General features: G+C 43.5%; 1 long non-coding RNA gene across 1 annotated transcript in view; it reads left to right on the forward strand.

Moving 5' to 3' along the window:
- The first annotated feature begins 5,845 nt into the window (after positions 1–5,845).
- LOC129060777 (uncharacterized) overlaps positions 5,846–26,250 on the forward strand; it is a 36,053-nt gene continuing 15,648 nt past the window's right edge. The window contains exon 1 of the long non-coding RNA XR_008527680.2: positions 5,846–5,973. This is a non-coding gene — a long non-coding RNA (uncharacterized LOC129060777). The remainder of the gene's footprint in view (positions 5,974–26,250) is intronic.

Below are 26,250 nucleotides of genomic sequence, written 5' to 3' on the forward strand. Positions count from 1 at the left end.
GCTGGTTCAGCAGCTCAGCATGGAGCCTTCCAAAGGACTCACCTGTTTATCATCACCCACCCCCAGGTGATCTCCTTTACAATCTACCTTTCCAGTCAGAGCTAAATCAATCCCTCACCTGCTTTCTGTAGCCTCATCCCACCCCTTTATATAAATATCTTAGCTTCTGTTTTTTTCACTTTTCCAGTGTCATTCTCTTTGCTCGCGGGTAAATACCTTTCAAAAAATTGGTTTACCCTTTATTTATTTTGAAATAGGATCTCCTTCTGTCACCCAGGCTGGAGTGCAATGGTATGATCACAACTCACTGCAGCCTTGACCTTTGGGGCTTAGGCGATCCTCCCACCTCAGCCTCCTGAGTAGCTGGGATTACAGGCGTGTGCAACCATGCCTAGCTGATGTTTTAAAAAATATTTTTGTCAAAACAGGGTCTTGCAGTGTCGCCAAGGCTGGTCTCAAACCACTGGGCTGAAGTGATCCTCCTGCCTCAGCTTCCCAAAGTGCTAGGATTACAGACGTGAGCCACTGCGCCTGACTGCTGTGTTTTAAATTGGCATTTTGGAACAAAAGAAAAGAAAAAAAGAAAATGTGTGATCATTTCTTTATGCATCACTGTAAGTACAGGTAATGATTTTCAATTTGTGAAACAACATAACACAAAAACTCAAACCAAAGAAAGCTGACCTATAACCACTCCAGATAGGGAGCAAAAACCTACTAATGTTGCCCAAGTGAGCCTGGCTCTTACAGCCTCTGTATTCTCCAAGACGGATCTTTATACCTTCCCTGAACAGGAAAGTTCCATCCCTTTTCCAGCACACAGCCTGCTCTCAAGCATCTGTAGCCAGTGCTGCGGATACAGACCTCCCAGCCAAGGAAAGCAGATGGCTTTCAGGCACTGATTAATTACCATTCTTCCTCCGCTTAGGTTTCCAGCTGTGGTTTACTTTCTGCTTCCTGGCGTGGAGGCATGTCTTCTGGTTTCTTTGCTTCCCAGCAAAATGTCAGGAGCACTTCTGTCTTTTACTAAGTCTCTTCTGGTCACCAGCTCCACATTGCTGGTGACCAGCATTGCTTTTTGGCTTATCTCAAAGCTACTATGTGGCAATAACTTTCATCTGTAATGGAATAAAACAAATCTGTCCTCGTCTGGTTCCTTGAGCTCTGATTGCATGATGGAGCAAACAGGAAGCAGAAAGTCAAATGAAAGGAAACCTCCGTGGGTCAAATAAATCTTTCTGTCTTCTGGAGCTGGACCCATGACAGAAATCACCTCTGGGGTTTAGCTCCCTGTTTAGCCTGATTTTAAAGTTACAGGGCACATCCCAAACCAAAATGGGGTTATGACTAATGAAGCATTGAATCTGGCATATGGCTGGCCACGTTTGTTAGCATGGAAGTACTCCATCTTGCCACATGATTTTGGGGATTTAGCAAGCTCTCGCAATCACCTGTTTTCTCTAAGCAGGGGTTCTGCAACAGAAATGCGTTGTACATAAGGATCACCCTGGAATCTTTGACATATGTCCAGACTCTACCCCGGGAGGTTATTCAAGGCAAGGCATTTGTGTTTTGAAAACAGCTCCTGGCCGGGCACGGTGGCTCATGCCTGTAATCCCAGCAATATTGGGAGGCCGAGGTGGGCGGATCATGAGGTCAGGAGATCGAGACCATCCTAGCTAACACGTTGAAACCCCGTCTCTACTAAAAATACAAAAAAAAAAAAAAAAATTAGCCGGGCGTGGTGGCAGGGGCCTTTAGTCCCAGCTACTTGGGAGGCTGAGGCAGGAGAATGGTGTGAACCCGGGAGGCGGAGCTTGCAGTGAGCCGAGATCGCACCACCACACTCCAGCCTAGGCAACAGAGTGAGACTCTGTCTCAAAAGAAAAGAAAAATGAAAAGAGCTCTCTTGGTGATTTTGGTTAAGAAGCATTGTTCTAAAGAAATACCTAGTGTGAAAGAGGCAACACAGTATAATGATTATCAAAAAATAAAAACTCTGGATGAATAGGTGTGGGCCCTGGGCCTGGCTAAGTTGTTTTCTGTCATTAGTCGGGAGACCATATAATATATCATCCACATTAGGACATATTTGAAAGGAAAAGAGGGAGCTATTAATAATTGTGTCAGGACAAGATGCATACATTGAGGCTGTGCGGACACACCAGTCACCCTACTCATTAGTCAAATGCAAGATTGAAGTAGAGAACTCTGAGGTCCCTTTCAGACTGATGATTCTGCAATTTATGACAACTGGGACAAGTGCATGCAGGACAGAGTCTCATTCTAAGTGCAAGCAGGACAGAGCTGTTGACGAGTCATCTACACTCAGGAGGGCTGAGATGGGCCGCATCCACACCTCAGAGGCTGAGACCCAATGGTGCGTGAGGCTGAGGGGCCAGGCAGATCAAGCTAACAGGAGGAAGAGACCTTTCTAGGGCAAAGGCCCCAAAAAACATGGGTCAGGAGGGGCAGATTCACAATCAGGGTTGATCAGAGGCAGCTGCTATTGCCATCAGAAACCCCGAGGTGTTATTTGAGGTCTATTGACTTTTACACGTGCTTCTGGGTCATATTCAGTGTGATACTCTTAGACATTTACTCACATTTCTGTATTATCTCCCATACGTGACACAAACAATCTGTACAGCCATCTCCTTGGTGCCTCTGCCATGTGGCACAATTAGGGAGAAGGGTATTTAGGTTAATCTAATGTTCTAGTTAATTATAAATTAGTATATAAATTATACCATACATGACTGGGTGCGGTGGCTCATGCCTGTAATCCCAGCACTTTGGGAGGCCAAGGCGGGCGGATCACCTGAGGTCAGCAGTTCGAGACCAGCCTGACCAACATGCAGAAGCCCCATCTCTACTAAAAATACAAACAATTAGCTGGGCGTGGTGGCACATGCCTGTAATCCCAGCTACTCTGGAGGCTAAGGCAGGTGAATTGCTTGAACCCAGGAGGAGGAGGTTGTAGTGAGCCGAGATCGCACCATTGCACTCACAAATTGTACCACACACAAATGACCAATTTTCTAAAAATCAAAGTGTAATAAAATACCCCAATCCCCACCAAAACCCTGATGGTTTTATCTGTCATGTTTTAGAAAGCACTGCAGTGTCACAATAAAGATCATTGCAGCTTGGAAAGGTCAGCTTAATCTAATCTGTGGTATCAACAAGTTTCGATGAACACAGAAGAGTTAAGTTGGGTGTAGTTTGGTTTTTAGGACTTTTTTTCTACTGTATTTCTTATGTTGGGGCTTATCAAGTGTGAATTAGTGGAAATCTTTAGGGTGGGATATCGGGACACAGTGAGAGGGCCTCAGCAGATAACTACTGTTTCAAAGCCAGTATTTTATCATTTCTGAGAAGTGGGCTGAACTGGCTTGTTTGTGCAGCTTTAGGCATCAGGGGAATGAGCAGAGATTTGAGGAGAGAGGCAAACAGAGACAGAGCAAGAGAAGACAAAGAGAAGGAAGGAAGACTGAGAGACAGAGGGAGAAAAGGAGTGAGGAAAAGAAGGGGGAAACAGAGGAGGAGGAGGGAAAAGAGAGACAGAGACAGAGAAAGCATGATAACATAAACAGAGAAGCAAACAGAAAGATGGGGACAGACACTGAGAAGGAGAGACATACATGAAGAGTTAGATGTACACACATGAGCATGCACACACATGAGCATGTCTTTGGGAAAAAGAAAGGTAAGTCCAAGGTTAGAATTTATAGTCAAAACCTTGGAAAGGCTTGTATTAGAACATAGGAAATGGAACGGCTCATACAGTTGCTGAAGCTGTTTTGATGAACACAATCCAGTTCGTTTCACGTAGATCTAAGCTCACGCTGTTTGGAAGGAAATTGCTCACTGCAGCTATGCTTTAGGGGTGTGATCAGAGGGGCTGGCATTGATGGAAAGCTTCTCCCCACCGCTCTGGGAGGAAGCCGGCAGATTGTGAACAGCTCTGTTCTCACAACTGTGGCAGTGTCGTCTGTTTGTCAGAATCGTGCCCTGAATGCAGCATTTGGGATGTGCACATGCTTAGCCTGGGATTAGAATTCTCCTGGCTGCAAAATCATTTTGCTTCTTACTGATTTCTTACCTTTGGCAGAGAATGGCAGCACAGCAAGGAGAAATTGCTATTGTCTGGCTAAGAGTTATTTTCAGAGAGTCTTGGAGAGGCTATCTGTCTCTGAGGGAATGCAGAAGGAGAAGGAAGCCAAGAGGTAATCATTTGGCTTGACAGGTGACATGGGGTGATGTGGCTGAAGGGCCAGCAGGAGGCTGGGGTCTCCAGGAAGAGCTTGGTAAACAGAAACTTGCTTTCACTTGAAAAATGCTGTGTGTACTTCTCCTCCCTGCATATCAAAAAGGACAAACTGAGCTGCAGAAGCCCTAGGGAGGGGCCAATGCAATAGTCAAGGGCATGGAGATCTGGGAAGACGGGAAGCATTAGGATCTTCAGTCCGGAGTGCCAGAGGATGAGGAGGGAGAGGACAGATCTCTGAAACAAAGGAACGGAAAGGATGGAGTGCATGGGCTTGGTCATGAGATTCCTGGATATCAAACCCTTGAAGGTTTAGAAAGGTCATTTTAGGAAAATAAATAAATAAATAAAGCATGGATTTTTATGGTGAACAGTAAACTTGGGAAAGTTTTAGACAAACTCAATGAACATGCTTAGAAATGACAAATGTTGAAAATATTAATACAGGCAGGAAGGGTGTAAACAAATCTCTCTACAGTGCACAAGGCTGGCTTCGTCTACTCACATCCCTTGCTAAGGGGATGGCCCTTTCCAGGCTTCTCCTGCCTAACTAGCTTGGCTTCAGTTTGCCTTTCCCGGGCCCCACGACCAACTGGACTAGGCGGGGGCACCTAACCCAAGGGCAGCCAACTCTAACCTATTGCTATTTCTTTTTTTTTTTCCCACTCAGTCCTGCATGGTGCTGACAGACTACTCTCCCTCAGATACCAGTTTTATCAAACCTTTTCCTGAAACAGCTATACCTCAGACAATCCCAAGACATAAACAAGAGCATCCTCAGTACCTGGGACAGGGCAAGGCTTAACCTGCCTAAGAGTTAACTCTTCATGACACCTACCGTATGCTGGGTACTCTGCTAAGTGCTTACCTTACATCACATAGTCACATTTAATTCTCATAGCTCAATAAGGCAGCAACTATTTTTAATTCCATCTCACAGAAGAGAAAGTCAAATTGAGAAAGATTAATGAACAGCTAGGATTGAAGCTCCAGTCAGTCCAACTCCTGAGCCCAGGCTTTAACTCTATACTTTAGCTCTATGCTGACTCCCAGCAACTCTGGCCTGTCTCCTCCTCTTGTTTTCCTTTTCTATTCATTCCCATTCTCTCCAATCATCCCTACCCTTTTCTATGTCATCAAACTTCTATGACTGGTTGTGAAGCTCCTAAGTGTCATTTAGGATGCTTTCACTAAAGTCCATAGAAAACAAACTAAAATAATTTAAACAATAAAGATGATGAGATTTTTTTTCCTTCACGTAACAGGAAGCTTAGAGGTAAAGAAAATCCAATGTTTTTCTAGCTAATGACTCAGCATCAACGACAAGGATCTTTCTATCTTTCTCTTCTACCATCCTTTGCTTGTTGGCTAGCTCCCCTCAGGCTCACAAGATGGCTACAGCAGCTCTGGACATCACATCCTTAAACCCTAGTTTCAGAGAAAACAAACATGGCTCCTTTCTTGTGTGTTTCCCTTAAATAATGAAGAAATATTTCTCAAAGTCCCTAGCAGATTTTCCCTCACATCTCATTGGTCAGGATTCAGTCACATGGCCATACTAAACCAATCACTGATAAGAAAGGTGGGATAACTGTTATTGTTTAGACCAACGGTAATATACATGACCGGACAAGGGGACAAGTGAACAGAAGAACAGAAATCAAAATTCTGACAACATAACAGAAGGCAGAAGTCCTTGTCAGGTAGGTGACAACAGTTATTTTCTTTTGTTCCCAGGGAACATCTTCTGCTTCAGTCAGTTAGCATCCTTGCACGTGACTCATTCATTCTTGCCTCATTAATTTCTCATACTGTCGTTTCCTTCCTAGATACTTTCTACCTGGTCAATCTCCCCAAGATCCAGCCTGGGTCTCTTCATAACTGTTTCTCTGACGTTTAATCCTTAGTAACTTCCTCTCTGAACTTTCTTATATTTACTGTGAGTGACTTTTTTTTTTTTTTTTTTTTTGAGACGGAGTCTTGCTTTGTTGCCCAGGCTGGAGTGCAATGGTGCGATCTCGGCTCACTGCAAGCTCCGCCTCCCGGGTTCACGCCATTCTCCTGCCTCAGCCTACTGAGTAGCTGGGACTACAGACGCCCGCCACCAAGCCTGGCTAATTTTTTGTATTTTTCGTAGAGACGGGGTTTCACTGTGTTAGCTAGGATGGTCTCGATCTCCTGACCTCGTGATCCACCCGCCTCGGCCTCCCTAAGTGCTGGGATTACAGGCGTGAGCCACCGCGCCCGGCCTACTGTGAGTGACTTATAATGTAGCTATTAGCTGTTATGAAATTGTTATCAGGATTTACTCCAGTTTCTCAAAAAATAACATATTTGAGAAACTTCATTGGGATAGAAATTAGGATAGATGACCTTTAAAGAGACTTTCAACTCTCATATTTTGTGACTCCACAAGTCTACAATGACTGGTCTCTCTCCTTTCAGACTGTTCACTCATTGAGGATAGGGTCCAAGCCTTTGTGTGTCTTTATGTGTTCAACAACATACAACATGGTGATTGATGCATTTTGGGAATTCCATAAATAAACATTGATTGACTGACTGGTCAATGGCTGCTCTAAACACCACTAATTCACTACTCAAGAGATTCTCACTGGCTTTGGGCATGAACTCTCCTAACTAGATTCAAGCAGGTAGTTGATAATATGTTTTTCTGTCATGGCTGGATCTTAATGTTGGTATCTGCCCTAGAATATAGGTGATTTGCCCAACGACATTTGGACACCTGGTGAAAGGTGGAACATAGACAAGTGAGCAGGTGTATAGAGCAGGAAAAAGAAGGTGTTCTGGAAGTGAGCTCAATAAACACCCACACAGAAACAGCCAGCATAGACCATGACAGAGAGTCACAGGTGACAGCACAGGGAAAGAGCCTTAGGTAATCCAGAATTCACCAGAGAGGGTGGAGCAGATCCCCCTTGAGTGTGACTCAGGGCCAGGAGGGTTAGGCATATTTAATATACTTCATGTAGGTAATGTTCCTAAAAACAGAAGATCAAAGGTGTTCAATCCACTTGACTGGTAAAGATATTCAGGAAATAAAGAAAGCATTGTAGTGAGCATGAGATTAAAATATGGGGAAACACCAGTCTGGCGTAGATGTCCCCTGCCTGTCTCCTGTAATTCCCAGCATGACCTATCCCAACACCTGGCACGCTTCATAGAAATGATCTGTTTATGTGTCTGACTTTGTCCATATTGTGAGATCTATGATGGCAGAAGCCTGCGTCGCTCATCAACATATCCCCTGTGTCTGTTGGATGAAGAGACCAAGTGTCCACTTGGCTCTAGACAGGATATGTGGTTGTCACTGTGACCTCCATATGCTTCATCTGCCCTTCCGGGGCACTTAGCACCCTCCCTGGGGCTCCTGTTCTCTTCTGTCCTCAGATACAGAAGCCACCCCATAGGGGATTCGATGTCCTTAGAGAATATGGAAGCCCCATTGCACAGATGAGGAAACCAAGGCTCAGATCAGGAAAATCAAGGGAAGCAGTGAATCCGCAGCACATCTCGATTCTCAGCTGAGACCACCTCTACATCCTGACTTTTGTTGCTAGGCAGCACTGCCTCAGATTTTCAAAGTTTGCTAAAATTCTAAATAGATCACTTAAATTGGTTTGCTCACTTTTAGCTTTATGGAGGGTGGAACTTAAAGGGGATGAGTTAATACTTCATCAATACTCTTACAGATAAGCTTTTATTTCCACCATGACATTGATGAAGAGACATGGATAGTAACATGAGTAGTACAGAGGTGAGGGGTAGGGGGAGGCTGACAGAAAAGAGGAGCCCAGTGGACCTGCTGAAGCCATTGTTCCCCTTCACTGCTCATTCAGTTCTGCTCCTTAGTTTGGTGTTTAATATCCTTCCTGATCTTTGCCTTACCTGCTTTGCTGGTCACGTTTTTCCTAAATAATAATAATAACACAATTAGAATTTTCACATAACTTTCGTATTCACTCTTAATTTGATCCTGCTGATGACTGTATGTATCAGGGAGCAGGAGTTGTCCAGGAGGAAAAATCTGGGGCATGGCAGCTTGTTAACCTTCTCGAGGTCAGTATGAAGCCCTGCCAGAAGCCACCTCTTCTAGGTCTTGTCTGGGGCTCTCCCCCAAAGCCCTGGTCTCCATACACACCTCATTCACTCACTCTGCATCATTGTCTCCACTCAGAATGCACAGCTGGGTAAATCCTTTCTTAACTCCTTTATTTTTAATTAGAGACAGGGCCCTACTCTGTCACCTAGGCTGGAGTGCAATGGCATGATCATGGCACACTGCAGCCTCAAACTCCTGGGCTCAAGTGATCCTCCCTTCTCAGTCTCCTAAGTAGCTGGGACTACAGGCACATGCCACCACACCCAGCTAATTTTTATTTTTTTATTTTTTGTAGAGATGGGATCTTGCTCTGTTGCCCAGGCTGGTCTCAAACTCCTGGCCTAAAGTGATCCTGATCCTCCTGCGTCGGCCTCCCAAAGAGCTGGGATTACAGGTGTGAGCCAGTGCACATGACCCTCTTTCCTCAACTCCAAATTCAAGTCCCACTTACTCCTTAAAACCTCCCCTGAACACTCTGGCCCTCTCTTAGTCCTCGCAACTTGAACCTGTCCCAGTGGCCCCACCTTACGATGGGCTGCCTTGGACTACTTGGTGACTATGGTGTGTTCATATCTGTCTCGGATACAACACGCCTTGATTTTTTTTACCCACAGAGCCATTGTCAGTGTTGGTGACTGACAGCTCCCCTAGGGTTGTGACAAGGAACGTGAGTCAAACTGGCATGCACCAAACATGAAGACTTGGTCTGCTTGGTGGAACCCAACTAGCCCCAAAGACCCTCTGCTGCCTAACGTCTGGCAAAATTACAGCGGAGACTGGGAACTTGAATTTCATTAATGTTTTCTATTAAAAGCACCATTTCCCATTAATATTTGGAGGGTAATTGATCTCTAGAAGTGCAGCTCAGGGCAGGGCTGAAGGTGTTATGGCAAGGGGGGAATGACTTCATAAGTCTCCCACTGAGCTGCCACAAAGCCAAATGAAAACAATATCTCCAGCTCCCTGGGGACCAGTAAGAATATTAGATTAGAGCTCAGGTGAACTATTTGATGAGTCACTCAGTCTTCAGAGGAAAAGCCACGCTTGTAATAACACTGGCTTGCCAAAGATAAAACAGAATTTAAAAACCAGGTAATTTTAAAAGCCCCAAATCAAAGGTTGAGATACTTTATAAACTTTGAACCGTGCCAAAAGAAATGCCTGATCGTTTATTACATCTGGAAAAGACTACGTTTACAATAAGTAAAGAGGAATTCATGAAATGTTCATATTTTATGACTGTCAACTCACTGAAGTAATTACACCCTCATTTACTTATTCTCTCAAAAATGGTATTTTTTAGGATTTTCTCTGTGCCAGGCACTACTCAAAGGTTTGCGATAAAATCTTATGGGACACTATGCTTACATACAAGTAACTCCTGTTCTAGTGGATTGTTCTTTTGTAATAAGCAAAAGGTATTATTTCCATTTAACAAAAGAAGAAACAAAATTTCAGAGGAACTTGGTGAATTTCCTATGTCACATCTCAAATAATTAAGACAGCCTTTGGCCGGGCGTGGTGGCTCACACCTGTAATCCCAGCACTTTGGGAGGTTGAGGCGAGTGGATCACGAGGTCAGGAGTTCGAGACCAACCTGGCCAAGATGGTGAAACCCTGTCTCTACTGAAAAAAAAAAAAAAAAAAAAAAATTAGGCATGGTGGTGGGCACCTGTAATCCCAGCTTGGGGGGCTGAGGCAGGAGAATCACTTGAACCCAGGAGGTAGAGGTTGCAGTGAGCCGAGATCGTGCCACTGCACTCCAGCCTGGGCGAAAGAGTGAGACTCCGTCTCAAAAAAAAAAAAAGCCTTTAAATAACTGTTGTGAGAATCTTCCCTCAAACCTTGACAACAGTCCCCAAAGATCTATATTTTATCACATAAGTCAGTAATTCTCAACTTGATACCTCTATTCTCTCTCCCTGAATCACAGTATATCTTGAAGTCCACAAAAAATGGAGGTCTTGAATTGAGGTCTGCATGTCTTCAGAATTCAGGATTATATGGCCAAACTCTATTACCTCCCCCAGTGGCGTGGGGTACAAGATGGTTAGCCTGAGAACCCGTGCATCCCAGATTTATGTGCACAAGTCATTTTTTATACAGACAAGAAACTCTTTCCTTGCACCAACAGAGCTAATCTTTCTTAGGGTCAGGAATATTCCTGAAGAATCTGGCAGAGACTCAACTCTGGGCCGCTGGGTAGCTCGTTTTAAGGTTGCATGAGACTAAATTTATTCCTCCCTCATGCTTAATTGGAGCATTCATTTCCCCCTTCTGGCTCCCTGATCTCAAAGAAACATCTATTACTGACATAGAGGAACAAAAGGACGTCTCCTCCAATTTGTTAATTATGTTCTGTTCTGTGAACAACAACAGGAGAATTAACCATTGAAAAGAGAAAAAAAAACCAAGTCCTGGCCCTTCCGTGAGGGGTGCGTCATCCGTATACAGGAAGAGATGGAGCCATCTCTTTAAACGACGAATACGTTGATTTTTGGTGGGCTTTGTCAGTTTCATTTCCGCACATTGGCTCTAAGGGGCACACACGTAGCAGCTTGATTTGGCTGGGTCCCAGCGACATTTTCATACTTGTAGGTGGAAGATGAGGAAGCCAAGTGGAGAGGAAGTGAGGGGCTCTGTATTCACAGACGATGACTTATTCCTGAAATGAATAATGTGATGGTTTCAAATGCTGTGTACCTGATTGATCTGTCCTTTTCTTGTCTTCAAGAATTCATGTATAAATGTTTTAGAAGATTGCTAATGTCATGCCAATGAATCTCTTCAAGTGCTCTTTTTTGGGGAATAAATAGCTATAGTCTCTTCTGCTTCGATGTTGCTCATCTTTTCTGATGGCATTGTGTGGAATCAACGGGCAACATTTCAACTTCCCGCATGCAGACACGAACCACACACACGCATACACACACACACACACAGACACACACTCTCACTCTCTGTTTAGAATTTTTTGCCCTCTAGCCTACTTTTTAAGGAGGCTCTTACCTAAGGATGGGCTTAAGTTTTTTTTTGTTTTTTTTTTTTTTTTTGAGACAGAGGCTCGCTCTGTTGCCCAGGCTGGAGTACGTGACAGGATCACTGAAGTCTCTGCCTCCTCAGGCTTAAGCAGATTCAGCCTCCTGGGTAGCTGGGACTACAGGTGCACACCACCACATCCGGCTAATTTTTAAAAATTTTTTAAAGACTGGGTCTTGCTATGTTGCCCAGGCTGGTCTCAAACTCCTGGGCTCAAGTGATCCTTCTGCCTCAGGCTACCAAAGTGCTGAGATTAAAGGCATAAGCCACCGCACTGGGCCAGGCTTTTAGTTTATTTATTTATTTATTTTGAGACCAAGTCTTGCTCTGTCACCAGGCTAGAGTGCAGTGGCCCGATCTCAGCTCACTGCAACCTCTGCCTCCCAGGTTCAAGTGATTCTCCTGCCTCAGCATCCCAAGTAGCTGGGATTACAGGCACGCGTCACCACGCCCAGCTAATTTCTGTGTTTTTAGTAGAGATGGGGTTTCACCATGTTGGCCGGGATGGTCTTGATCTCTTGACCTCATGATCTGTCTGCCTCGGCCTCCTAAAGTGCTGGGATTAGCCACTGCGCCTGGCCGGCTTTCACTTTTTTAAAGTCTTACCTGTCTATTAACTCTCCTCAAGTGCATTCTTTTTAGACAATGGCAAGGCTGGAAATACAAAGGCTTTTTTGTTTTAGCTCAATGCTGGGCATAAAACAGGCACTCAAACTATTAGTGAATGGAGGCCCCTGCCTGGGGAAACTCTTCCTAAGCTGTGAGCAATAGGAAGCCTTACTCTTGAAAGAGAGGAGCTACTATAGTGATTTGGGAAAGACTGTTGAGGATTAGAGCTCAATCAACAGACAGAAGGCAACTCCATGTTAAGCAGAAGGCAATACTAGTTTTATCTCTGAGGACCAACATTGTAACCTTGAATGAAGTTACATTAACCTTGCTTAAATTTTCTGAGCCTCCATGTCCTCATCTGTAAAATAGGGACAATATTACTGCTTAGCTTGGGGAGCTGTTGTGAGAATCAGATGATACAAGCATGTATAGCACATATAGCACAGTGCCAGGCATATGAAAAACACTCTATAATTAAGCTCTTATAATTAATATAATACTCTGATAATTATTACAGTAACCCAGAGGCCTTCTGGTGGGGTAGAAAGATCACTCACTTAGGAGCCAGAAACTGGGGAGCCTGTATTTAAAGTATCATTCAAAACATAGCTGTGCCTATCACTGATTTCACATATGATGTCCCATTCCCCAATGCAATTTAAATGGCAGTGGAGTTACACACATTCTCTCTCCCCACTGAGATGTGAGAAATAACAGGGAAAAGTCAAAATTTGACAAAGAGTGTTTCCATTAAATTTATGGAGTAGGCTACCTTTGTGGCCTTTTTTTTTTTTCTTAAAATGCTTGGGGCCAAGTTGGAGAAAAGCTAATAGGAACATTTTCTGAGGAAAAGTGTTCTACAAGCTTCACTGGGAGAAGATGGACCATCTTTCTCTTTTAAAAGGCGTTTTGTGAGGAGCTCCAGAAGAGCCACAAAACAGCAAGATCCATCATTTTGGCAGGATGGTTTTGCAAGGGCCCTCCAGCCCTAACCGTAGCCCTAAATGGCAATCTCTACTTATCTGAGACAATTTCATAGAAAAAGAGGAGAAGCAAAACCACTTTTCACAGAGTTTCAGTTTCTTATTAGATCTGTAGAGAGCTCCCAAACTTTAGAAAAAAGGATAATAGAACGTTTCAATGGTTTTTATGATGATTTCCTTCCGTTGCTTATTCCTTATTTTTACTCAGCATGTCTACACAGCATACGGCTATTTCCAACCTCATTCTTCTACTTAATGTTATGGTGTATATATGTTTTCACAAATTGGCAGAGCTTACATATTCATCAATTGTAATATTCCTCAGCTGTGAGATTTCCTACATGTCATAAAACTAGAATTATTGAATGATAAAGCTAGATAGATAGCTATATTATATCTCATAAAAGCCAACTTCTATGAAACCCTTACTATGTGTCAGGTGCTGTGATAAATGCTTTCCATATTCATTTCAAGTAACCATCCTAATAGTCCTATGAGGTAGGTCCTACCAAACTTTCCATTTCATAGATGAGGAAACCAAAGCTAAGGTGGCTAAATGGCTTGTTCAGAGTCACACAGCTAGCAGGGCTGAAATGCAAACCTACACTCAGCCACCAGGCTATCAGCTACTTACCATATGGTTTTTATGTGTCATAAGAGGATCCTTGGAGTCCCAAAGAGGTGTGTGGGTTTGCTCAGAGCCATCCAATTAGTTAGTGGTCATCAGGGCTGGAACCCAGTTTTCTGGACTCTGAGGTCCCTGATCTTTCCACTGTATACCTCATTCTGCCTCTCAGCATGAGATGTGGGGCTCCTGTATCTTTTTGGAACTCTCCTTTTCCTTCTCATGTTTGCAAAATTCACAGTGAATACTCTCATGTAATTGAAAATTAAATTTTTATGTAAATTACTTTTGACAATGGCACAGCTCCTGTTTTTTTCATTCCTTCTCCTCAAGTCATATTCTCTTGGGGCAGTCTACATTTTCCAAATTTTTAGGTTCAGAAAGTTCACTTGAAATCCATAAGAACTCTGCTGGAATCCTCAAATGACAGCTCTGAGGCACCAGATTCCCCTGGGACAAGAGAACTGTCCACTCCAGTTGATCAGTTGCTAGGGCTTTGTCTCTTTAGGAAGCAGAAGAAAACCCACATGTCCTCCCCATAATAGAACTTAAATGGAGAAAATGATCAGATAAGAAATGCACCCAGATTCAAATTAAGTTTAAACAAGCTAAACAATCTTGTTTTCAGCCTGTTCCTTCTAGATATAGTCCTGGCAGATCCTTAAACAAATGGTCTCAATGTGCATTACCCACAGCTGTCAAAATCGCATGTGATCCTAGCCAATCCAGATATCACTGTTTGCATCCCAGGAGAAGAGTGATGGATGAGACCTGTTCCTTGTGTGTGGCATTGTTTATTTACTTTCCAGATGAATTCAGATTACGAGAAGCCTCTGGAATGCTCGTTATCCCTGTAATCTAATTTACTGCTCTGGGCACCTGATATGTTCTATACCTTAGGTAATGTTAATTTTATTCTTTTGTGAGCTGAGCCTGGTGTTCACAAAAAGCCATAAGACGTAATTTATTTCTCCCCACTTGCCTTCTAAATATTAATTCTATTGGAAAATGGTTAAATGGATTATGTAAATCATGGTCATTGCAACCACTTTAAAGGTTAATCCTGCCATCATGTAGCCAGATAATTAATTTGAATTCGCTTCCAAGCACTAACTCTCAGGAAAGCCAAGGTGTAATGGGTTGGAGTACCCTATTATGGAGGTGACTGTGTGCCTGCCTGTGATTAAATTTGGAAGAAACAAATCTCAAAGTTTTGAGAACAAAAGTTCCTTCGGGCCATCGAAGAGCCCAGCACATCATGGGATTGGAACCACACTTTGTCCGGAATTTTAGGAGATAGGTTTTACTGATACATCTTCTGCTTCCTTGAGTTTTCTTAAGAGCTACTTCCTTTATTGGGAAGCCAGGCATGGTTTTGTTTCAAGGATTCTGGGGCAGTCTTGCTGCTACCAACAAAAAAACTTCACCCACTTTCCAAAAATTTCAGGCCAGAGGAGACCTTATCAGATGTTGTCATAGCTTCAACTGTCTGTTGCCACACCTTACGCCTGAGCACACCCACTGATCAGTCATCCATACAAGGGTGTCAGCCACCAGCCTGGGTTGATAGATGATCCCTCATTGCAAGCTGGCTTGGAGGATCTTCCCCATTGATTCGTCCTCCTTAGTCAGAGGTGGGGACGGGTGATATACACTTGAACCTTATTCAATTTTTCAGTCCTTCTTCAAGAAAAAGAGGGGCTGGGTGCGGTGGCTCACGCCTGTAATCCCAGCACTTTGGGAAGCCGAGGCAGGCGGATCACAAGGTCGGGAGATCAAGACCATCCTGGCTAACATGGTGAAACCCCGTCTCTACTAAAAATACAAAAAAATTAGCTGGGTATGGTGGCGGGTGCCTGTATTCCCAGCTACTTGGGAGGCTGAGGCAGGAGAATGGCGTAAGGGAGGCGGAGCTTGCAGTGAGCCGAGATCGCGCCACTGCACTCCAGCCTGGGTGACAGAGTGAGACTCCATCTCAAAAAAAAAAAAAAAAAAGAATAGAAAAATATAAATTTAAAATTAAATGCAAAATGAATATGTACTTAGAATGAGAAAATAAACCACAGTCATGAATTTTAAAATGCTAACACTGTAAATATCACTGAAGCCATAAAATGACACTATTTTATTTTTTAGTTTCCTGTCATGCCTTTATAATACATTTTTCCTAATTTTCTGACTGCCTACTCTTTGGTCACGTCTTTGTATGACAGCAATTTTGTAATACCATTTTCTATATAGAGAATAGGAAGATAATTTTATCTTTCCTCTACCACAGATCATCAGAATTTGTTTCTTATTATTGCTAGGTTGAATAAAAGATGCCAACTTTACACAGACATACTTGCTATTTTTAATACCGTTTCAGATTTAGGCCCTACAAAAAGAGGAACTCTGACCAATTCTATTTCATGTAATTTCCATCAAAAAAGAAAAAAATGTATATGTAAGGTGAGTTTATACTTGTATATGTTGCATTATCGAGTATCTCCCTGACAAGAGAGAACTTCAATTTTGACTAGGCATTGATGCGAACCAAGTCATTCTCTACTTCAATTTTACTCATGTGATGATTAGGACTTTCCTAGACTAGCTTGGCTCCAAACATCTCAAAGCTTATTTCTTCTCCACTACCCAGATACTTTCCTGCCAGTTGTGGTGAATTCATTTATATTCTGATGCAACTTCTGGCCTTGCATCTTAAGTTATGATGCTAAGTAAGTCAGCACAGTCAGTGTTAGGTATATTTCTGGAAGTATTCCTCCACTGAAATGACTACACATGGAAGTGATTAAAAGTCATATACAGGCTGGGTGTGGTGGCTCACGCCTGTAATCCCAGCACTTTGGGAAGCCAAGGTGGGCAGATCACTTGAGGTCAGGAGTTCGAGACCAACCTGGCCAACATGGTGAAACCCCATCTCTACTAAAAATACTAAAATAAGCTTGGCATGGTGGCAGGTGCCTGTAACACCAGCTACACGGGAGGCTGAGGTGAAAGGATCACTTGAACCTGGGAGGCAGAGGTTTCAGTGAGCCGAGATTAAGATACTGCACTCCAGCCTGGGCAACAGAGTGAGACTCTGTCTCAATTAAAAAGAAAAACAAAACAAAACAAAAAACTACATATATATATATATATATATATATATATATATATAAAATCTCCCCTTAAACCCAGACTAAATGTATCCCCAACTCAAATTCCCCTTATCCAGCCCACGACCATTGCAGAGCTACCTGCTAGATGGGGAAGCAGGACAGAAGGGAAGTTGTAATGAAAAGCCATTGATCTCCCCTCCAATTTTGCCCTTCCTATGATCATCTGGATGACATTGTTAGCACCTTTTATAAGCCCTGGAAAGGGGCCTTTGGGAATGACTTTCAAATTTCACCTTCACAGTCTCTCTGCCTCTATTTCTATTTCTCCATGGTGTCTAGTGGTTTCCCGTCTTCCTTCTCCTGCAGGCACCTAACCCTACTTGTCAAACTTTGAGCACCAAATTACATCTCTGCCTGCTTGAGCTCATTTCTTTTTGACTTTTCTCTTGGATTACTTCTCTTATCTTGTCTACAAACCTCCCATTCTCTCTGATTATCTAGAACATTCCAAAGTATCCCTCAAATTTTTCACCTTTTCCAGAAGCTGATATTTGTCACTGACATCCACAGCTTCTATGATTTGTGGATATCTCAGGTGGGTGACACATGGCAGAGACCCTGCCTGCTGGTCACCTGCATGTTCCTCCAGGGTTTCTCCCCTACCAGCCTAGCTCAAAAGCCCTCTCATTTGATCCCAAGAAATTGCTACAGCACATGCTGTTGGGGTGCCCGAGTATGTGTGGGGCTCCTAGAGGGCTCCTTTAAGCCTGCCTCTCCCTCTCTGGTAGTTGTAACTAGAAAGGGTATTCAGGAAAAAACACCAAATTTCTCTCTAGGTCTTCTCAGCCTCCTTACCAGGCAGCGAGAGCTGAGAGAACTTTGAGTAGAATATTCTAAACCTTGCTCCTGTATCTGCTTTCTTGCCTTAAGAGAAAAATCTTTTCCCCCAGATTCTGCTGTCTTTAGACTCATTCTCATCTTACTGATCTCTTTAAAATTTCAGTCATTCTCGGAGACCATAGGGCAGAACGCAAAGAACATAACATAGGAGTCAAACAGAGCTGAACACTTCAGTCTCTCATGTGGTGGCTGTGTGTCCTTGGGTAAGTTCTGTAGCTTCTCTGAGCCCCAGATTCCTTATAACATCATTGAAGTCCTAACAGCTGTGAGAATGACACATGATGCCTGCAAATTTCATAAAAGAGTGCTTGGTGGTTAGTAGTTGGTTTTGAAAAGGTTATGCTAAGATTCCAGGGTGATGCTTTTCTAGGTTGTCCCTTTTTCCAGGTAGCTTTCAGAGGTAAAACCTCAGACCCCAACGCTGCCGACCCCTGCTTTTTTTTTTTTTTTTTTTTGAGATGGAGTCTCGCTCTGTCACCCAGGCTGCAGTGCAGTGGCGTGATCTTGGCTCACTGCAAGCTCCGCCTCCCGGGTTCACGCCATGCTCCTGCCTCAGCCTCCCGAGTAGCTGGGACTACAGGCGCAGGACAACACGCCCGGCTAATTTTTTGTATTTTTTAGTAGAGACCGGGTTTCATCGTGTTAGCCAGGATGGTCTCGATCTTCTAACCTCGTGATCCGCCCGCCTCGGCCTCCCAAAGTGCTGGGATTACAGGCGTGAGCCACCGCGCCCGGCCTTTTTGTTTGTTTGTTTTTTGAGATGGAGTCTCGGTCTATTGCCCAGACTCTAGTGCAGTGGTGGTAAACCCCAGACCCCAACACTGCCCACCCCTGCTTTTTTTTTTTTTTTTTGAGGTGGAGTCTTGCTCTGTTGCCCAGACTCTAGTGCAGTGGCACGATCTCGGCTCACTGCAACCTCTGCCTCCCAGGTTCAAGCGATTCTCCTGCCTCAGCCTCCTGAGTAGCTGGGACTACAGGTGCCTGCCACCACGCCCAGCTAATTTTTGTATTTTTAGTAGAGACGAGGTTTCTCCATATTGGTCAGGCTGGTCTCAAACTCCTGACCTCAGGTGATCCACCCACCTTGACCTCCCAAAGTGTGGGATTACAGGCGTGAGCCACCGCGCCTGGCCTGCCTGGTTTTCTTTTTTGTGAAGAGTATAACATACTTCTCTGGCCCTGTATGTATTGATCATATCTATAGATGGGGCTCTAAAAAAGTTTTGGGGTCTGGTGAACACAGTTCTGTCGCTTCAGCCACGAAGTGCCACACAGCCTGACTACAGAGAATAAATATTCATTTCCCTTCCCTTAATTTTAAAAGAGGTTGATATTATTACGAACAAGCCCACTGGTGACAGCACAAACATCAGCATTGTCAGCTGGGTGAGACGGCGGCGGAATGTTCTGCACATCTCGTCTAGCAGGAAATGTTCCAAGCATTCAAATGCAAATGAGCACTGAGCCAGCCTGCACTGATTTGCATTCGCTCTCCGGCAACCTGGTTTTCCCTCTCAAATTCACGTTATGTGCAGATACGATACTGCACTGATGGGGCCAAAATAACGTTTTGCCTTTTCCACTCTGTCCTTTTTATCTGGTTTTGCAAATAATCCCCCTAAACCCCATTCTTTCACTATATTGTTTAATTTTGCCCTCATTTTGCCAAAATTCCCTTGGGCTGTGCTCCCGCCAGCCCAGCCATCCTCTCTGACTTCGTTCTGTGTCCCAGTTCACTCGGTGCTTCTCCTTCTCCTGTGGGATTTTGCAGCTGTTCTCTTGCGTCTTTTTCCCACCGTGACCTCGTGCCCAAGTTCTACAAAAAGCACGTGAGAGGCAGCCGATAGTGGACACACGTGGAGGACCAGGAAAGCTGGATATGCCTAGAATCAGATGCCAGACCTTCAGGAAATCAAGCCTCCGTTAAAGCAAATTTTATTGATGTCTCATATACATAGAGAAAAGTGCATAAACCGAGTCTGGATGAATTTTCGCAACGTGAGCTCACCTGTGTAACCAGCGCCCAGACCAAGAAATGAAACATTAGAGCCGGGCCTGGTGGCTCACGCCTGTAATCCCAGCACTTTGGGAGGCTGAGGCAGGCGAATCACCTGAGGTCAGGAGTTCAAGACCAGCCTGGCCAACATGGCCAAACCCGTCTCTACTAAAAATACAAAAAAAAATAGCCGGGCTTGGTGGCGCGCACCTGTAAACCCAGCTACTCGGGAGGCTGAGGCAGGAGAATCTCTTGAACCTGGAAGTCGGAGGCTGCAGTGAGCAGGGATCATGCCACTGCACTCCAGCCTGGGCGACAGTGAGGCTGTCTCAAATAAATAAATAAATAAATAAATAAATAAATAAATAAATAAATAAATAAATAAAATAAAAAGAAAAGAAAAAAGAAAAGAACAGTAGGACATTGCTAGAAAGTCATCACTTCCCTCTCCCAAGGGTGACCACTCTTCTGACTCTTAGACCGTAATTTTGCCTAACAGCGACCTTGACTTAATAGAATAATACAATATGTACTTTACCGTGCCGCTGCTTCTATTTTGTTTGTAAGGTTTATCCATGCTGCTGCTCCTCTCACCTCTGTGCTATCTTCTGTTGCGTGGGTATCCTGGAGTTCGTTTATCCATTCTGCCTGAAATGGATTTTCCGGTTGCTTTCTGTTTGGGGCTACGAACATTCTTTCGTGTGTCTTTTGGTGTGTACATGGACACAATTCTGTTGGAAATGTGCTTAAAAGTGATGCTGTTGCTTCGTAAGTAGACTTAACGGCTTTTCATGAGACTGTTTTGATGACAGGGGTATTTTGAGGAGGTCCGAAGAACTTTGGTAATTAAGTGACTTGTAAAATTACAGGTTTGTTTTGTGCTATGGACTGAATTGTGTCCCCCCAAATTCATATGTGGAAGCTCAAACCCCAATATGACTGTGTTTGGAGATAGGCCTTTTAGGAGGTAATTAAGGATAAGTGAAGTAAAAAGATGGGGTCTTAATGTGGTAGAATTGGTAGCCTTTTAAGAGGAGGAGGAGGAGAGGGTTTGCTTTCTCAACATGCACACACCAAGACAAAGCCCTGTGAGCACACAACAAGAAGGTGGCCTTCTGTAAGCCAGGAAGAGAGCCCTCACCAGAACCTGACCCAGCCAGACCTTGATCTGGAACTTCTAGTCCTCAGAACTGTGAGAAAATAAATTTCTGTTGTTTAAGTCACCTAGCCTGATATGGCAGCCTGAACAGACTGACATTTTGTTCTGTTTTGTTTTTTGAAGTTGGAAAAGTACCTTTTTTAAAAAAATTATGGGCTAGGCATAGTGGTTCACACCTGTAGTTCCAGCACTATGGGAGGCTGAGGCGAGAGGATTACTTGAGCCCAGGAGTTCAAGACCAGACCAGCCTGGGTGACAGAGCAAGACCCTGTCTCTCCAAAAAAAAAAAAAAAAAAAAAATTAGGTGTGGTGGTACATCGTGGGAATTACATGAAATAGAATTGATCAGAATTCCTCTGTTTGTAGGGCCTAAATCTGAAACTGTGTTAAAAATAGCAAGTATGTCTATGTAAAGTTGGTATCTTTTACTCAACCTGTCAATAATACTTAGGAGGCTGAGGTGGGAGGATCATTTGAGCCCAGCAGATCAAGGCTGCAGTGAGTTGTGACTGCAGCACTGCACTCCAACCTAGGCAATAGAGTGAGACCGTATTTAAATATTATTAAATTTTTTGTGGTAAAATACACACAACAAAATTTGCCATCTTAACCATTTTATTTTTTTATTTTTTATTTTATTGTATTTTAGACAGAGTCTTGCTCTGTTGCCAGACTGGAGTGCAGTGGCACGATCTCGGCTCACTGCAACCTCTGCCTCCCAGGTTCAAGCAATTCCCCTGCCTCAGCCTCTCGAGTAGCTGGGATTTACAGACACCCACCTCATGCCCGACTAATTCAACTTAACCATTTTTAAGTGTATAGTTTCATGGTATTAAATACACTCATAATGTTGTTCAACCATCACCTCCATTCATCTACATAACTCTTTTCACCTGGTAAAACAGAAACTCAATACCCATTAAATAGTAACTCCTCATTCCCCCTCCCTTCATTCTGACAACCACCGTTACACTGCCTGTCTGTATGATTTTGATTACTCTAATCACCTCATTTAGGTAGAATCATACCATATTTTATCCTTTTGTGTCTGGCTTATTGCACTTAGCATAATGTCCTCATAGTTCATCCATGTTGTAGAATATGTCAGAATTTCTTTCCTTTATGGGCTGAATAATATTCCATTGTATGTATAGACCACATTTTGCTTATTCATTCCTCTGTCAATAGACACTTGGGTTGCTTCCACATTTTAGTTATTGTAAATAATGCTGCCATAAACATAGGCATACAGCTATCCCTTTGAGACCCTCTTTTCAATTCTTTGGGAGTGCATACTCAGAAGTAGAATTGCTGCATCATATGCTGATTCTATTTTTAATTTTTTGAAGAACCTCCATACTATTTTCCACAGTGGCTGTAACCATTTTACATTCCCACCAACAGTGCACAAAGGTTCCAATTCCTCCACATCCTTGCCAACACTCATTTTCTTTTTTTTTTTTTTTGTTTTTGTTTTTGTTTTTAATAGTAATCATCTTAATGGTATGGAGTGGGCGGTGTCTTACTGTAGTTTTGATTTGTATTTTTCTCTTTTTCTTTTTTTTTTTTTTAGATGGAGCCAACTTGCTCTGTCACCCAGGCTGGAGTGCTATGGCCCGATCTCGGCTCACTGCAACCTCCATCTCCTGCATTCAAGCGATTCTCCTGCCTCAGCCTCCCAAGTAGCTGGGATTACAGGCACGCACAACCACGCCCAGCTAATTTTTTTTGTATTTTTAGTAGAGATGGGGTTTCACCACGTTGGCCAGCCTGGTCTCAAACTCCTGACCTCAGGTGATCCACCCGCCTCGGTCTCCCAAAGTGCTGGGATTACGGGGGTGAGCCACCGTGTCAGGGCTACTGATTTGTATTTCTTCTATCATGGGTGATGGAAAAGTATGATTTTAACATTGCTAGTAATTTTCTATTATTTATGGACCATTTTCTTCATTTGGGGTAAATCACCAATGGGCCCTTGGTCAGGCGGACGTGAAGCAATCACTGCCCCCTGTTTGAGGGAGCCCTGATGTCACCCTATTGGCTGCAATGCAGATGTTTCATATAAGATATGGGTTCAGTGCATGCTTAGCAGGACTGAATCTTTGCAGGCTTGAAAAATGATTGTCTGTCTTGCCTCTAATTTGAATTTAGAGTAGATTGGTTCTAAAAATTGTTTGCTTTGGGGAGATGGGTGATCCTCTTTGTGGAAGAGGGACTCAGAAAGGATCAGCCTCTACTGAGGGCTGCTCGGTGTCTTTACTCTTTGTCATGCACTGTGTTGAGCACTTTATAGGGACTATTTAATTTAATTGGCATAAAACCCATTTAAGGTGAGTATCATTATTATCCTCATTTTATAAATGAGCAAAATAAAGCCTAGTGAAATTAAGTAACTTATCCAAGATCATAGAACTAGTGAGTCACAGGGGTAAGATTCAAGATCAGTCTGATTTCAGAATCTTTAACGAGTGTGTCCTGCTCACACGTCCTCATACACATGTGTGCACATGGGCCAGGAGAGTGATGCAGATTTAGTCTTCCCTTTGCTGATCATGGAGGAAAGATTCTGGAAGTACCTAAGACTAAGTTCGGATGTTGCAATTTCATGGGTGTGCCAGAGGCTCCACTGGTGTGCAGGCTATTCTCTCTCTGCCCCACTCCCTTCCCCAATCCGTTCTCTGCCCGTCTGTACTCTGTTCTATGCCATGGGACACTGATCCCTGTAGCCTGCATCTCTACAGCCTCTTGCTGGCTGACTGCCAGGTCGATTTGATCCCGGGAGACAGTGGCAGGGCATCAGAGGGTGGAGGGAGAGGACAAATGGAAAACTCTTTTCATGGCTTCAGCATCTGCCAGGTGGCCTCGCCTTTGCCTTCCAGCTCTCACCCAGCTCTGGTAACTCTACTTGTTCCTTGTCTTTTGAATTTTGGGGTGCTAATAACTTCCAACATTGCTAATCTCTGCATATCTTTAATCTCTGATGTGTTTCCATAATCCTGCTCACACATCTGTAAATAGTTCTTCATAAAATCTCTCCATTTGAGGAATGAAGAGAGTCTTCATTCACCTGTGATGAATTCTGTGTACTCTCAGGACCCTGAAGGATACACATGGTTTTAGTTAAGTCAAATGAGCCAGACTTTGGCAAAAGCACTGTTAACAATTGTTTACTGTATTCCTTGGGCTTGGGAGCAAGGTCACTGTCAATCAGCTTGGTACTTCAGAGGATGGGAGTCTTGGATTTCTTCCTCTCTGGAGCCAGGGAAGTTTGAGGTCTGGACTCGAAGAAAGAGAGCCAAGGTCTCTTTGGTGGGCAGTCATCTGGCCCCCACAACATGGTGATAGGTGGAGGGAGATACTAAGGATAGACAAGGCCAGTAGGAAATTTCCCATGGAAAGTCATGGTCCATGGACTCAAATCAAATCAGGCTCAGATTAGTTAACCGTGGCTCAAAGATTGGGAAAAAATACACACTTTTCCTTTTCTTTTTTTTTTTTTTTGAGACGGAGTCTCGCTCTGGTACCCAGGCTGGAGTGCAATGGCATGATCTCGGCTCACTGCAACCTCCGTCTCTTGGGTTCAAGTGATTCTCCTGCTTCAACCTCCCAAGTAGTTGGGATTACGGATGCCCGTAATCTTTTGTGTTTTTAGTAGAGACAGGGTTTCACCATGTTGGCCAGGCTGGTCTTGAACTGCTGACCTCGGGAGATCCACCTGCTTGGCCTCCCAAAGTGCTGGGATTACAGGTGTTAGCCAGTGTGCCTGGCCTCATTTTTAACTAGTTCAGCAGGAACTTATGATTTTGGCACCCCACCCTGCCCCCCCCCCTAAAAAAATCTTACAAAACCAGAAAACAAAAATAATGAAAAAGATGACACTGCAAACTTGAGTTTCAGCCAAACATATATGTATATATTTAGTTGTCAGCTTTGGGGTTTGGGACATCAGTGCACTCTGCTACAACTTTTGCTCACGTCAGCATGTGATTGCAGAAGAACAGGAGGAATTCTGTCCTGATGTATCCTCTGCAGTAGACACGCTCCTTTTTCTGCCTGCTCTGCCTCTTTTCCTTTGGAACTCTCCTACACTTCATATGATTTGTGGGTCCTGTCAGTCAAGAGTTCTTACTTCCTCTGTCATGAGGGCAGGTTCACAACCCAGTCTGACTGACAGGATTGCTCTGGAACTGTGCATGGTCTAGGGACAGACCTGAGGCCAGACAGGATCCTGCATTGATGTAGATCTTGGGAAAGGAGCTTTAAGAGTCGAATAAACTGGAAGCTGCCCCAGCCATCTTGCCTCACAAAGAGAAAGTCTTTCAGATAATAAAGCCAAACAGAGTGAGAGATGAAATGAGAAGAGTGCCCTTGGCTGTTATTGGACCCCCTGAAACCAGTAATGCCTATAGCCCGACCCTGGGACATTCATTCATGTGAACCAACTATTTCCCCATTTAAAATTAAGTGGCCAAGTGCAGTGGCTCACACTCATAATCCCAGCACTTTGGGAGGCTGAGGCGGGAGGATTACTTGAGCTCAGGAGTTCAAGACCAGCCTGGGCAACGTAGCAAGACCCCATCTCTAAAAAAAAAATTTAGTCTGGCCAACATTGATGAAATCCTGTCTCTACAAAAAGTGTGTGTGTATATATATATATACACAAACACACATATATGTACATATATACACATATGTGTGTGTGTATATATATACATATATACATATATATATAAAATATCTGGGCATGGTGGCATGCTTGTAGTCCCAGCTACTCAGGAGCTTGAGGTGGAAAGATCACCTAAACCCAGGGAGGTCGAGGCTGCAGTGAGCCAAGATTCTGCCATTGCACTCCAGTCTTGGTGACAGAATGAGACCCTGTCTCAAACAATAAAATAAAATAAATAGAGCTAGTTGTGTTTCTATCATTGTAAAGTGAACAGGTCTCCACTAATCCTCCCACTCAAGAATAACTAATGTTAATATGAGAGGGTGTGTTGTCTTTCTCCATAGAGTTCTTGAAGCTCCTCCTTCTACAGATCTCCCTAAATTCCTCCTGTGGCAACATAACTACGATTCCTTTGTTCTTTTCTTCAGCCAATGTGCAAAATAGCTGGTTACCATCTTCCATAGAGTAATCTTTGAATCCTCCAGGGAAGACAACTGTCAACAGTTAATAGGTTACCCCAAAGCTGGTTTCCTCCAGGCCAAGAATTCTAGTATAATAACTTGAGTCCTTCTCAAAGATATTTTTTTAGTATGCTTCTCTCTGAATTGTAGACTTTTGAACCTTCTCTTTTGATCTGGAAAGGTAAAGGAAGCCCCCCAAAACTGGCATAGGTCTTTATTGAAAAAAACATAAAAATTCTATTACTGAAATGAAGTAAGACTAAGTAAATTCCATTTAAGTAAATAAGGCACAAAAAATTTCAGGCAGAAAAAATA

The sequence above is a fragment of the Pongo abelii genome, chromosome 7 (genome assembly GCF_028885655.2).
Source record: "Pongo abelii isolate AG06213 chromosome 7, NHGRI_mPonAbe1-v2.0_pri, whole genome shotgun sequence".
NCBI lineage: Eukaryota > Metazoa > Chordata > Mammalia > Primates > Hominidae > Pongo > Pongo abelii.